The 14,462-nt window shown below is 36.4% G+C and overlaps 1 protein-coding gene across 4 annotated transcripts in view; it reads left to right on the forward strand.

Annotated features, from left to right (window-relative positions):
- LOC101895939 (elongation of very long chain fatty acids protein AAEL008004) overlaps positions 1 to 14,462 on the forward strand; it is a 49,630-nt gene that overhangs the window by 14,682 nt on the left and 20,486 nt on the right. The window contains exon 1 of one of the 4 annotated variants that reach the window (XM_059125287.1): positions 9,048 to 9,950. The exons of 1 other annotated variant lie outside the window; for it this stretch is intronic. The gene's annotated coding sequence lies outside the window, so the exon portion shown is untranslated. Of the gene's footprint in view, positions 1 to 9,047; positions 9,951 to 14,462 lie in introns of those variants that run through there. 2 more of the 4 variants (XM_059125288.1, XM_059125289.1) reach the window with 2 other exon arrangements.

Genomic DNA, 14,462 nt, shown 5'->3' on the forward strand with positions numbered 1-14,462 from the left:
CACTCAAATTAGTGATTTCCGTACTCCCAGTGCTCCCAGTTGATTCCCCACATAAAAAGCATCTTTGCGATTATTCTCCACGTCAGCTTGACTTGCGTCAGTTTTTGCAGGTCATCGGCAGTTCTTCGTTTGGGAACCAAACAAAAAGTGTATTCGAAAATGATTTGGGATATTGAAAATTCGTTTAATATGAAAATGTCTTCGAAAACACTAAAAAATGTAAATCTAACACGTGTTGATATGGAATACGATTCAATCGTGTGAAGTGATTAAAATGTCCCAATATGTATTTGCAACAGGGATCATAATAGGGGTTGGATTGAATTCAGGTTTGTACCGGTACTAGAAAAGGAATTCCGGATGCATTAGAATGCGGAATAAGGATTTTAGCCACTAAATCTCGATCTCGGTTAATCAGGAATCTGTTTGGGAATCGATTTGACCGAATCTTTACAGACTTTCAATCCAAAATTCAATTAATTCAACAAATGTAGCATGGTTGTTGCTTATGGGCGAAATGTATATTGGAATCGTTCGAATCGTCTGGAACATATATGTGGGTGCCATTACTATACCTCAAGTGATATTCTCCGAAATCTGTGACCATAGAAAATTGACTTTGCTATTTTTGTTTCCATTACAAAATATAGGGATAGTAGGATGCGTGGGCATACCAAAGCGACTCCAAAAATAATTCTATAATGAAAGTATATCTTGACATTGTCATCTAGTTACAAAGGTTCCCAAGTGTATATCATACTTTTTGACCTATACTTCTGAATTCCTCAAGGGAGTACATGGTGCCTGCAAATATTATACAGAAATTTCTTTCTCAACGGACCAGATAGTTTTATTCAACGTTCTAAGAAAACTATAAACATTTTGTCCATATTAGCAAGGGAAAGAAATGATAATGGGCCAAAACGATAATTTATTCTAAAAATATCAGTCTCGATAAAATAACTCTCAAAATTCCTCTCTTGCATCGCTCTCTTCGGCAAAAACTTTTGTCTTAACAGACGATTTCCGGAAGCAATTTGCAAAGAGTTGTTACAAATTAAACGGATATGCTTTGTATTTTCTTGCACCAAAATTGACACAAACATTTTGACTATTCGAAAAACAAAACCCCAATTCATAGAGTTCTTATGAAAGTCTCGTGTATGGGAGTTCAGTTTTATTTGCCTTCCTAGTCTAACAATCCACTCTGCGTCTCAATTCATTAACTTGAACAAGTAAGCAATCTGATATCCGTACAACACTATGCTACAACACTCTAATGGTCTAATTTGTGATTTCGCCGGGATTAAAAATATTTGCGGCTTAGTGGAAATGTTCGTATTTTTATACCCTCAGTCATATGTCCGTACTGCACAGAAAGAGAATGTATAATCCATTTAGCTCCAACTTTCCAAATCCTGATATATTCATCAGTCAAATTTGAATAGTTATAGCTCTTTTCAAATATGAAAAAACTCAGATTGACTTCAAGTTGCGCGCATAACAATACTTTCATTAACCCAAAGGGTCTAAATTTTGAGTATCCATCAAGCTCATAAAACGATAAATTAATATCCATTCAGACTTGGTACATATCAATATTTCCATGAACGCAAAGTCTGTTGTAAATATGGTAGATATCGTACCATTACTTCTGGAACCTCGCCCATAGAGTTTCAAGATTTTCAAAAAGAGAACGCTCGAAATAGGCATCCAGCTCTTCTCAAATTTCAGACATGCAAATATTTTTACTATCGCAGGTCTGTTGTGAAGATTATATATATCTGCGAACCCCTTCTGGTACCTAACTTATAAAGAGGCACTATTTTCAATCCTTTTATCTGTCATAATTTGCGAAATAAGTCAGCAATTCTTTTCAACTTCCGATATCTAAATATTTCTCTCAACGAGAAATCTGAGATGAATATGGCATTTATTGAAAATTATTATTTCACATACCGATATTTTTATCGTAGATCATATAAAGTAAAGGAAGTAGTCGATATAGTCCAAATCTAGCACGTTGTAATATTTATATCAGTCTTATACGAATCGGACAATATTGGCCAACTGCATCGGAACCTTCCCCATTAAAGGTCAACAGTGTGAATAATCATAACCCAAGGCTGGGGTATACATCTGTCGGCAAAACCTGCTGATACTATTTTACTTGTTTACATAAAAGTTTAGGTTTATTTTACCTGCTGAATATTGTCCGATGATCATCGGAATTGGTAGAAATAAATTGGTATATAGTTGTGGCCTAAAGAGCATCAGGAAAATCAATATTTTTTGCTGATTTTGGTCCATTTCAACCCTCCTAAACACAAACATTAGTATGAAGAGACGTACGGATGGACATACATAGCTAGATGGGCTCAGCTCAGCGTATATAGTTTCCTATGTCGGGAACCAGTATTCGAGGTCTTACATAATTTTTGAGCCATTCAAACTTAGTGTTGTAGGGTATGAAAACGGCATACAATTTGTTTTTTTTTTTCGAAAATAAGCAAGAACAAGTTAAAAGGCTAGACTTCGTAGATCCCGGCAACAGAATATATTCAAATAATTTACTTTCAACCTCAATATGTATGCTTCATAACGAAATAGTTGCAAAATATGTCTGTACGTGTAAATGACCATCTGCCCCAAATACATGTGTGGCAAATATATCTGTTTATGGTTTTGTTACTGCAAACTGGTTCAAAACGTATGCATTTGGAAAATGTAATACGACACACACCAACCTCTGACACACCGCTCTACGTTTTCATGCGTATCCTCGAATATTGATCAGTCATCTCGTCGAAGGACAGAGTTTCAGTCGGCCACTAATTACCCTCGTCTAAGTGTTTGTTTACATCCTTCGTCTGAACGACATTGATCATGAAACCAACTTTATTTTGGGTTCGCTAATATCGACATTAAGCGCCATTCTTGCTAGCCTTAGTCTAATTAACCTCTTCCAATTATTTGGCTGTCACAATCATGCGCAGATATTGATCTTGGAACGCCGGCATCACAGTGCCTTTCCTTTACGAAATTTCGTAATGTTACAATCAATGTCACACTGACGAAGCAACAGAATTATTCGTCGAAATAGGAACCTTGTCATTAAATTGCCAACGTGCTGTAATTATCGGCAGTTGATGTAGTGAATTATTCAAAGTGTCCGAAATAGACCAATTAAGAAGTACACATGGCCAGCGACTGTGGCCTAAGAATATTCAACAAATTGTTAAGTTAAGCGATACATTATAGCGCTTAGCCGAAAGACAGCAGCACTTAACCTGTTAGCACTTCCAAGACAAGTTCTACCCCAACAGAGGCATGACATACTCGTATACGTGTGTGTGTCTGTTTGTTTGTGCGAATGAAAATAATCCAAGTGCTTCTGGGTATTTGTGGTTAAGACCTCACATGAACGCAAAGACCCATGCAATGTATATATATGTGTGTGTGTGTGTGTTTGGGTCTGTCGGCAACACAACAAATTGAAGCCATTGGCCAACCGCCGGAATGTCCATTTGTTAATAATCTCTTTGCTGACTTTGAAGAATATTTCGGTAGCACTTTTTGTAGTCGTTATTCGCGAAGGTTTATGATAACTCTGACATTGATTCTGGGGCAATAAAGCATAGAAATTGTTATCACAAAGAATGGCAATGGCTTTCCAGTGTTAAGGGACAAACGTATGCGCATACATTCCCATACATACATACATATATACACGAATGCGTACAAAATTGTTTTCGAATAGAACTTTTATCATGTTTGTGTCTTAAGTCTTTCGTTTTGAACAACATGTCTAACATTGTTTTGGTTTTAGAAAAGGGTTTCAGTCGTTTTGGTACAATTTGAATTGGATATTTCGATGGTAGTAGGGTCTTTGACCCAGATCTACCTACATACACCAGCACTTGATTTGCTGCACTGCATCTATGAGATCGTCCAAAATGAAAAAAAATTCTCATAAATGTGGTCTGTGATGTATTTTTATTTGCCCCATTTCTAGCTGTTATTTGTTTGCTAATATAGACGACATTTCGGGATGAAATTCCAAAATAAAACCAACACTAACGGTAATCAATAAATATCAATCTAGACTCTGTGTTCAATTGTTGTTTTTGGCCCCCCCTCCCCAATTTTGACGGTCCATCCGCAGCGAGTTTCGAAATCTAATTAGCGTTGTTTTCTTTTCTGCACGAATTTCGTTTCTTTTTGTTCGGCTGGCGAATTTGCATCGAACATTGGTTATTTACGTTTTCAACGGTTTCTTGTCTTGACGACATCGACGACGTATGATTTGTAGCGTGAGGCGTCTGCGAAAAATGCGAATGGTCAGACAGCGCGGTTATGTGTGTAGGTCTAGGTCTAGGTCAACGATGTTTCATTTCGCTGTCGGTATTTCATCTTTCGATTTCGTTGCAAAAGGTCGTTCACCATGCGGAAGTTGGCCATTTCTTGATAACGATTCCATTGATGACAAAGCTGATATAACTGTAACAAAGATTTGAGTTAATATCGAATTATTTATTTATATTCCAAAGTCTTCGTCATGTGTTTGTCTCGCTTGTTTATCTAGGCCGATGTCTGTGTTGCGTTTGGCGTTGCGAGGCGGAAGATAATCCGATTTTCCTTGCGTCTATGAACCTTTTAATAGAAAAGACAGAAACTTGCGAATTCATTTCAGCTCAAAATTTTGGCATTTCTTACGTAACGATTAAAAATGTTTATTAGATATGATAATTTTGAATACATCTCACAATATTCTTAAAATAAAAATTAAAACACTCTCCAAAAATTGAGAGTTAAGTTATTTAAAACTATATTTTGTTTAATATTCCCATATTCGCCCCAGAAGGGGAATCTGGACGTCTTAATTAAATACATATAGGAGATTTTTTGCTTAAGATCCGTGGTGTATTAAAGACACTGTCCGACTATGGGTCTGTTTATTTGTTCTGATTTTGTTGAAATGTTATTTGGTCGCGCTTGAAGTCGCATGTAAGGGTGCCGAGAACATTAAAAAATGTTTTTACTCTTGTTAAAATTTGAGCTTTTTCCTTTTATGAATTTAAGGAAATAGATTATTCGATTTTTACAATCTAAAATAGTTTGTATTTTAATACCCTCCACCATTCTATGGAGGGTATATTAACTTTGTCATCCCGTTTGTTACTCCTCGAAATATTCATAATAGACCCTACAAAGTATATATATTCTGGATCAGCGTAAAATTCTAAGACGATCTAGCGATGTTCGTCTATCTGTCTGCCCGTCTGTCTGTCCGTCTGTCTATTGTAATCACGCTATCTTGAGATAGAAGGCTAATTTTGCATACATGCATAGTTTACAAGTAGGCAGGTTCAGTTCGTAAATGGGCCATGTCGTTTCAAATTTCGCATTTGAAGTTCGTAATGAGTACTACAGTCTATAACAAAATTTTTGTATGCAGTTCCATGTACTCGTGTAGCCCCCATATAACGGCACCTCCCGATATTCAGTATTTTGATGATTTCAGCAACATTATTCACCGGAATCGTTTCAAATTTCGTACTGGAAGATCCTAATGGTACTACATCCTAAGACAGACAATTATCTGTGCAGGTCCACGCCTTCGTATAGCCCCTACATAACGGTTACTCCCGAAATTCAATATTTTGACGATTTTAGCGACATTATTCACCAGAATTGTTTCAAATTTGGTATTTGAAGTTTGTTATGGGTACTACAGCCTGTGACAAAAATTTTTGTATGCAGGTCTAAGTCTTCGAATAGCCCCCATATAACGATACATCCCGATATTCAGTATTTTGATGAGTTAGCAACATTATTCATGGACTTTTTTCAAATTTCGTAAGGGAAGATTGAGCAGTGGCCCGCTGTGGATGGATCGGCTTTTCAATGTATACATATGTGGTTTCTGTTCCTCAAATGCGACGTTTTTGTTGTTTTACATACCCGCCACCATCGAAATGAGCTTTAACTGAAAAGATTATTTTTTTTTTCTAAAATCCTGTCCACTTAGCGAAGTGAAAACGCAGTTAATGGTCAATTGGCTAGGAGTTTATTGGAATAAGTTTACATTACAGACCCTGTGAAAGAGTACGAATAGTGCTAAAGCACTGGTGTAGTTTAGCAAAGATGCAATACACGATTTTTAGAATAGTCAATCTTTTAGTGTAAATGAAACTAAATTAAGCAGGGAGCATATGAATGGAATAGGCATCAATGTTAGTGTATTAAGCGTTTAGATAACGATATGGGATACTTGGGAGGTAGCGGACAATATTTTGCCATTTTGTGCTTTAAAAATTTGAAAAGTTTTGTAAGCCCTTCTAACGGGAACACACGAATATAAATTGAATATAATTATTGCCAGGTATATTTTTCATTCAATCATTTAATTTTTTTTTTTGGGAATTTTCCTTGTAGAAATGCCTTCTCGGTGTTGGTACGTGAATGCGTACATACGTAACCGTTTGTGAGTAATTGTAGTATTGGCAATTACTTTGTTAATAATGACGCTTAGGTAGATCTGTGTATGTGTGAGTGTTTTTGTATTCGATATTGGCACAATGTTTTTCTTTAAGTTCGAAGGTACAGCTATCACCCCTGTATTATTTAATGCCAGATATTGACGTTGTACTTGGAACTCAATTTAATTAGTTTGTTTTTGTTTGTTTTGAGTTATTTCGACAGCGGCTCATATCCCATATTGCTGATATAGACTGGAATTAATCACAGGTTCTGTTCAAATTAATTGCTAACAAGGGTTGTTTACATCCAACAGTGTATTTTGCGCAAGACAATGAAATTTAAAAAAAGTCAAAAAAAAAATAGAATTATTGTTTTTCTTTCACATATCTTTCGACGCACAGAAACAGACACAAAATATAATCTTTCGAACACAAACCATTCTTAGCAATGCTTTAACCAATATTATCCAGTGCCAATCCTGCGGAAGTTTTCTATATAATAATTTCACATATCGCCCTTAACTCACAGAGTCTTATAACTCGAATCCTGCCAGATATTCTAGACATCAGAGAAATCGTCGAACTAACTTATGAGATATGGCTAGAGATGGTATATATCATTTGATACGATCAAAACGTGCCTAATCGAAATAGCGGTTTTGGGTCTCTTTGGATCTTTTGGAGTCGATCAGGGCATTTGGAGTCGATCTAGTGATGTCCGTCCGTTTGTCTTGCTGGTGCACATAATAACTCTCGAAGGGAGTATCCGATTTGGTCCAATCGTCCACATCGTAATATTATTATCAAACGTCGATCGAGTTCGGAGAAGGGCAATATATATTTTGACAATCCGATTTTGCTCCAATTTTGCAAATGTGAAAATAGACAATATCGGTCCACTCCGTCAAGTACCTCCTCCACAAAGGGTCAACATTTTGCATAGTTATAACTCTTATAAAATGTGATGTAAGAGTCCGATTGTCTTCAAATTACACATATCGCAATAATTTTATTCACCCAAGGTTTAGTGTGAATGTGGAATATATCGGACAACTACTTCTGGTACCTCCCCAACGAAGGTTCAAAATGTTAAATAGCCATGAAGCTCATAAAACGCGAAACTAACATCCGATTCCATTCTGACTCGGTACATCTCAATATTTCCATCAACATCTGTTATAAAGATGATATAGATTTGACCATTTCTTCTGGTACGACGGATAGACGGACCGACAGACATGGCTAAATAGACATAGATTGTATGCTGACCAAGAATATATACACTTTGGGGCGTCCAAAATGAATATATAGAAGTGTTAGAAAAGGAAAGAAAAGCTTAATATACCCTGCATACTATGTATGGTGGAGGTTGTAAAATGTCAGCTAAGTTCGGCCGGTTCATAACTCTTATTACCCCCCCCCCCCCCCCCCCCCCCCACATTTAAAACTTGCAAATTGAAAATCGTTTCAGATTGCGGCTAAAATATAACAATACTGAATATCGGGTGATATAGTTGTATTCCGTTGAAAAATACGGCTCAGGTCAGCAATTTTTTCCAAACAAAATAATTCAGGTGGAAAGTATACAGAAATATCTGCAGGTACAGTTATTTGAGAAATACACCAAACCTCTTTTCTGCAAAGATGTTTCCTTCCTACACATTCTGCCAATTTATGGCAAAACGTGGACCAATATGACCCATTTTTAATACCACTTTAAATTCTAAAGACCTACAATACATGTTAGTATTAGTTAGTATTATAATTAGTTTAATATTGTTTGGTAGCTAAAGTCATATCCAGGCAGACGGACGGACGGACATCACTAAATCGATATGTAATTGTATGCTGCCCAAAAATGGGATGTAACACCTCGAATGAAGGGAATTAATAGTATGATGGAGGGTATAAAAATCAAATCCACAATTTGTTTGGCTTTGGAATAACCTTTGAATACAGTTTCCAAATGAAAACCCTTTTGAAGCAACGAGTTCCTGTTGACTTTGGTACAAATTCAATACGGAATCCTGATAGACTTATTGCCTTGTTATTGTTATATACAATGAGCTGCACTATTCCACCGTGAGCTTTTCGCTGATTGAGATGTTGTGAGAAATACGGCGATAAGCCTTTCCGGTTTCTCTCTGCCAACCTTGACCTATTCTTTTACAGCTTCTCTTTCAGTGCGTAACAAGCCAATGTCAAAAACCTGTTGCCGTTGTTTGTTGTTTCTTTTTACGACGTTATTCTGATGTTCTATGTGTTGCTTTGCCAACAACTTTCACAAGAAATTAAGAGACGAATAAAAAAAGAAATGATAGACTTCAAACTCAGATGCACACATACACACATCCCTATCCAGAAATGTTGTCCAATGTACCCAAACTGGAATTAAGAGAATAACGTTAAACAAATACAAATACAAATACAAACATATGCACATTCAAAAGAGTTCCGCACACACACCCGCTCCGGAACTCGGTGCGGCTGCAGACTGTTCATAGAGGAGTTAGATAACAAACCGTCTTCATTTTCAACGGCTATATCTAGCGTATATAGGGCGTATTTACTAAACCAGTCCTTTCTAGTTTAGACGTGACATTAACGTGATCATAAATACGACAATCCGCAACAGCAATGGATTCTTCGATTCGAAGTTCTTTTGTCGTTTTGTGTCGTTTGTGGCTGGGGGCTATATTCCTGCTTTGCCGGGCGGAGATAATGCTCCGAAACAGGAATTGATTCCGAACACTGTTGTGTTTTGACGCGACGACAAGTCAACAATCTCGGAAACGAAGTAGACCTTGAACATAACATGTTAGCAGGTACCTATATTAAAGGTGCGTGTTACATTTTAAGATGGTTGTTTTGTATTTCGTTGACGAGCAAGGCACCACGAAAGACATTCGGAAGAGTTCACGAACAATTTAAGGCGCTGCAACAGAAGCTGACATTTGAACAAAAAACATCTGCATTATGCGAACATTGAAAGAATGCAACGAAAACACAAACGGGGGTCTTTACTTATCCGCCCTGTAATTGATCCAAGCATGGTAAAATATTTAAAAACACAGCTCCGAAGACAGAGTAGCGTACTTTCAAATAAACTGATAACAAATACATCGAGCGTTTTTGTTACTGGAAACTTTCTCGTAATATTTTAATTTAAGAAAAAATTGCGAACATTTATGGAACGCCACAATAACGAGTTTCTAATCCAATTATTTTTATTATAAATATGAATTTAAATTTCAACAAAACTTGAACATGTTCAAAATTATTTTGTTTATTAATTAAAACACACATACGACACATACAACAACTGTATATATGTTTTGACATTAAAATACTACCAAAACAAAAAATGTTATTCAAGTAATTGCTCTACCTTGGAGATTATTCTACCATGGATCCAAGTTCAATTTGTATATCATAGTCTATAGCTTTTTTTTCGGTGTTGAAAGGGAAGTAAGTGATAAAAAAAATTTGTATATTTGAATTTGGAAAATGTAACAATTGGGTGAATTATAAAAAATATTAATTTTTACTATTTTATTGTTTGGTAGATACGAATGTACACAACATTTTACCACAGTGGGGAAGTTGAATATTTGCGTACGCTACGTATTTAAAGATTATCCGAATCTTGAATATTTATTCCCAAAAGTTTTACAGCAATAGATAATGAAGTCGGTGCTTTTAAATTTGCCCAAGGCCAAAAACGGACGGGAGGGCATGTGTTCACAGACAATGCAGAATACCAAAAGGAAATGTGGACCTGTTTCTCGATTTTGTGTGTATTTTTTATGCTCTATCGGAATCTGAACATCTGTTAATATCGTAGCTTCCCAAATCTAATTGGGAAATGGACATTTTTTTCTAATTTGCAAAAGTATTTTGCAATATGCATACAAAAACACGTTAAAAAGTATCAGTCGGGCTTGCCGACAGATGTATACCCTCAGCCATTGTTCGATTATTTACATATATTTTGACTTGTGTTATAAAGGAATGGACCAATATGTTCATTTCGCATCGGGCCTAAATAAATACGATATAAATGCTTCGATAAGCCAGAATTGGACAGTATTGGTTACTTCCTTCTCTTTATGTGAGATATATGACAATTTTTAGAAAATGTTAAAAAGCGCGTGACTTGCCAGATATAGGTGACCGAGGTATTCCATTTTCATCTCAGGTTCCTGGTTGAGAGAAATAGAAATGTAACGAATGGCTAACTTGTTTCTCAAGCTTTGAAAAATGTGACCCTTTGTGGGTGACGTAGATATATAGCATCTTGTACTAGCAAAAATGTTTGTATGTGTGAAAGAGAGTTGGATGCTTATTTGGCTTTCTTTGAGCATTTTGTTTTATGAGCTTCGTGGATATTAAAAATTCTGACCCCGTGGGGAGGGGAAGGTACCAGAATGAGTGAACCGATATATCCCATCTTCACAATAGATATTGTGTTATTAGAAATATTGAGATGAGTGTAATTTAAAGATAATCAGATGCTTATTTCGCGTTTTACGAGCTTCATGGCTATTCCAAATTCTGAGCCTTTGTGGGGGCGGTACCAGAAGGGGTGGACCTATATTCCATCTTAACAGCAAATGTTGTGTTAGTAGACATAATGGGATTTGAGAAATATTAAGCGAACCAGAGGCTTATTTTGGATTTTATAATCGTCTTGGTTATTCAAAAGTTTGACCCTTTGTGGGGAAGGTACCAGGTATACCATCTTCACACCAGACTGTGCTTTAATAAAAATATTGTGATGTGTGTAGTTTGAAGACGATCGGACTCAGAATTCATATTTTATAAAAGTTATAGTTATTCAAAATTTAGCACCGATGCAAATATTGAGATTTGCAAAGTTGGAGCAAAATCGGAGGATCTTTTTCTTTCTTTAAAATAATAAAATATTTTTTGAAAATATCAACCTCAATATTGTGCATCTCCGAACTCTGTTCAAGTTTGATATTAATATTACGATGTACCAAGATGTATCATGCATACCAGCCAGCCAGACAGACCAACCGACAGACTTCGCTAGATCGACTCCAAATGTCCTGAAACGAATTTGGTCTAAAGGGTCAAAATCCGTTACTTCGATGAGGCACGTTTCAAATCTCTAGCCATATGACCGAGGGTATAATGAATGTTCTATCCTTCTTCAAAGTTCTTCGCTCTTTGTTTAAATACTTTGAAGGCATTTACTAACAGCTTTATTAAAATGTTGGTCTATTTTTCTTCTTGTTCAAATCGTTTGTATTGTTCTGCGTAATAAAAAGAAAGCCGTTGAATCTTCAAAAAAATAATTTTGCAAAAAAAAAAAATATGTATTGTACCCTTGCCATGTCGTAAAATTGACAATTTTAGTGGCCAAAAAATTAGGCCGGATGAGATTGAAAGCTGAAAATACTCTCGTAAATGTAATTTTAAAATATTCATTCATTAACTGAGGTTGTATGAGAGAAACAGCGACATCTATCTCGCTATTCTCGACCATCTGGGCGACAGGGCAGTGATTTGATTTGATTCAGATAATAGAACGCCTCACCGCACAGCAGTCTTTTCTACCAAAGTCTGGCATTACTCGCAGACAGATTATGTCTGAAACGTAAAGTGAAAATCCGCAGCGTATCGTCAACGCCGACCAACCCTTCCTCGTTTCGCTGAGCTCTTTCGACCATGAAGTTGAACTTGAATTCGCTTCATTATCATTTGTTTTCTTCATAATTTTCATTGGTGAACTTCCACATCTATGCTTTGTGGAAGCGTTGAATGCGTTCTTCTTTAAAGGTTATTAGCATTCGAGTACCTTGGCTACTCGGCCATTCGGCATCACAACAGCGATACAACACTTTGACCCGTAGTTTGCCGTAACATTTAGAATCAGATTCTGCTAATAATAATGAAGTTGTCATTGCGAGAAACCGAATAAATTGTTTTCTTTGAGAAGTCGAAGGGTTTTTGTTTTGCGAACAATATTTTTTGGTTCTTATTGACATGAAGTTTTATTTTAGGCATGATGGTTCGATAAACACCACATCGAAACGAATCCACCTTGGCACACTTATGACGTGTCTTGTGGTTAGTGTGGTCATCTGTGCGGGTATATTCACTTTGCCATTATTAAGATAGGAAACTTTGAAGCTGTGCACAGATCAGTCTTTTGTGTGCAGGCAGGTCAAGTTCAAAGATGGGCTATATCGGTCCACGAAATCGAATGGCCTCTATACAACGGTACCCCCTGATATTCGGTATTTTGATGATTTCAGGTATATTTTTCAAAGGAATTGTCTGAAATCCTACACAAGGAGTTCTTTGTGGGTACTTTACTTGCTGGAAGAGAATTGTCTATATAGGTCCATGATATCGTATATCCCTCATATAACGGTACCTCTCGATATTCGGTATTTCGATGATTTAGTCAAATTTTCAATAGCATTGTCTGAAATTCTGCACACGGAGTTCTCTGTGAGTACTTTACCCCCTAAAAGAGTGTTCTCCACATAGGGGCGCGATATCATATAGCCTCCATATAATGGTATCCCCAATATACGGTAGTTTGATGATTTTAACCACATTTTCAATGAAATTGTCTGAAATTCCACACTTTACATTTTTCATGTTCCTTCCGAATGGTGGAGGATATGAAAAGCTCGACCCAAACGAACTTCGCTGCTTTTTTACTTGTTTTTTTTTTTAATTATTTATTTAAAATAATAGAATCAGGCAGTGTCGATTAAAATATGGCGTTGTTTATAGCTATATAATAGGTCATAAACTGGGATCGGAAGTAACTTAATTAAATTACAGATGTCACACCTCTGCAGTGGAGTCCTGTAAGTTATTTGTCGTTGTGTAAAATATTGAATTAATTTGAAGCGATAAGTTTTGGCAACTTCTTGAGAACAACAAATTGGTTCCGGAACGGGTTAAGGAGCTGTTACAAAAAAAAGATTGTTTGTTCTGAAAAAGCTATGGTGTTCTGTCATTAGGAATTATCATGTACAAGTCAACTTCTCGCATTCAAGCATGATTAGCATAAGATTACATGTCGATTAAGCCATGTCAGCTCGTCTGTCTGTATCGCAATATTCGGTATTTTGATGATTTTAGATAAGTTATTCACCGGCATTGTTTCAAATTTCGTATTTGAAGTTCCTAATGGGTACTATGACAGAATATTGCAGATGCAGGTCTACTTTTTCGTATAGCCCCCATGCAACGGTACCTCTCTATATTTTGTATTTTGATGATTTAGATACATTATTCTCCGGAACTGTTTTAAATTTCGGATTGGAACTTCGTCTACAGTCTGTGACAGAAAATTACCTATACGCGTTCACGTCTACGTATAGACACCAAAATAACGGTAAATATTATAAAGATTTTTAACAGAATTTTTAACGGATTTTGTTTTTATAGCCTCCACCATATTATGGAGGGTATATTAACTTTGTCATTCCTTTAACTCCTCGAAATACTCATGTCAGACCCAACAAAGTACATATATTCTAAGTCGATTTAGCGATGTCCGTTTGTCTGTTGTAATCACGCTATCTTTCGAACGAATTGAGATAGAAGGCTAAAATTTTGCACACATGTTTATTTTGCCAGTAGGCCATGTAGGTCCACGTTTTCTTATAGCCCACATATAACGGTACCTCCCGATGTTCGGTATTTTAATGGTTTTAGCGACATTATTTACCGGAATTGTTTCAAATTTGGGATTTGAAGTTCGTAATGGATACTGCAGCTTACGACAGAAAATTGTCTATGCAGGTCCAGGTCTCCGCATAGGCCCCATATATCAGTACCTCCCTATATTCGGTATTTTGACGATTTTAGGTACAATACCCACCGAAATTGTTTGAGATGTCGTATTTGAAGTTCGTAATGGATGATACAGCCTGTGACAGAAAATTGTTTATGCAGGTCCAGGTCTTCGCACAGCTCCGATATAACGGT

The sequence above is a fragment of the Musca domestica genome, unplaced genomic scaffold (genome assembly GCF_030504385.1).
Source record: "Musca domestica strain aabys unplaced genomic scaffold, Musca_domestica.polishedcontigs.V.1.1 33, whole genome shotgun sequence".
In the NCBI taxonomy this organism is placed as follows: Eukaryota; Metazoa; Arthropoda; class Insecta; order Diptera; family Muscidae; genus Musca; species Musca domestica.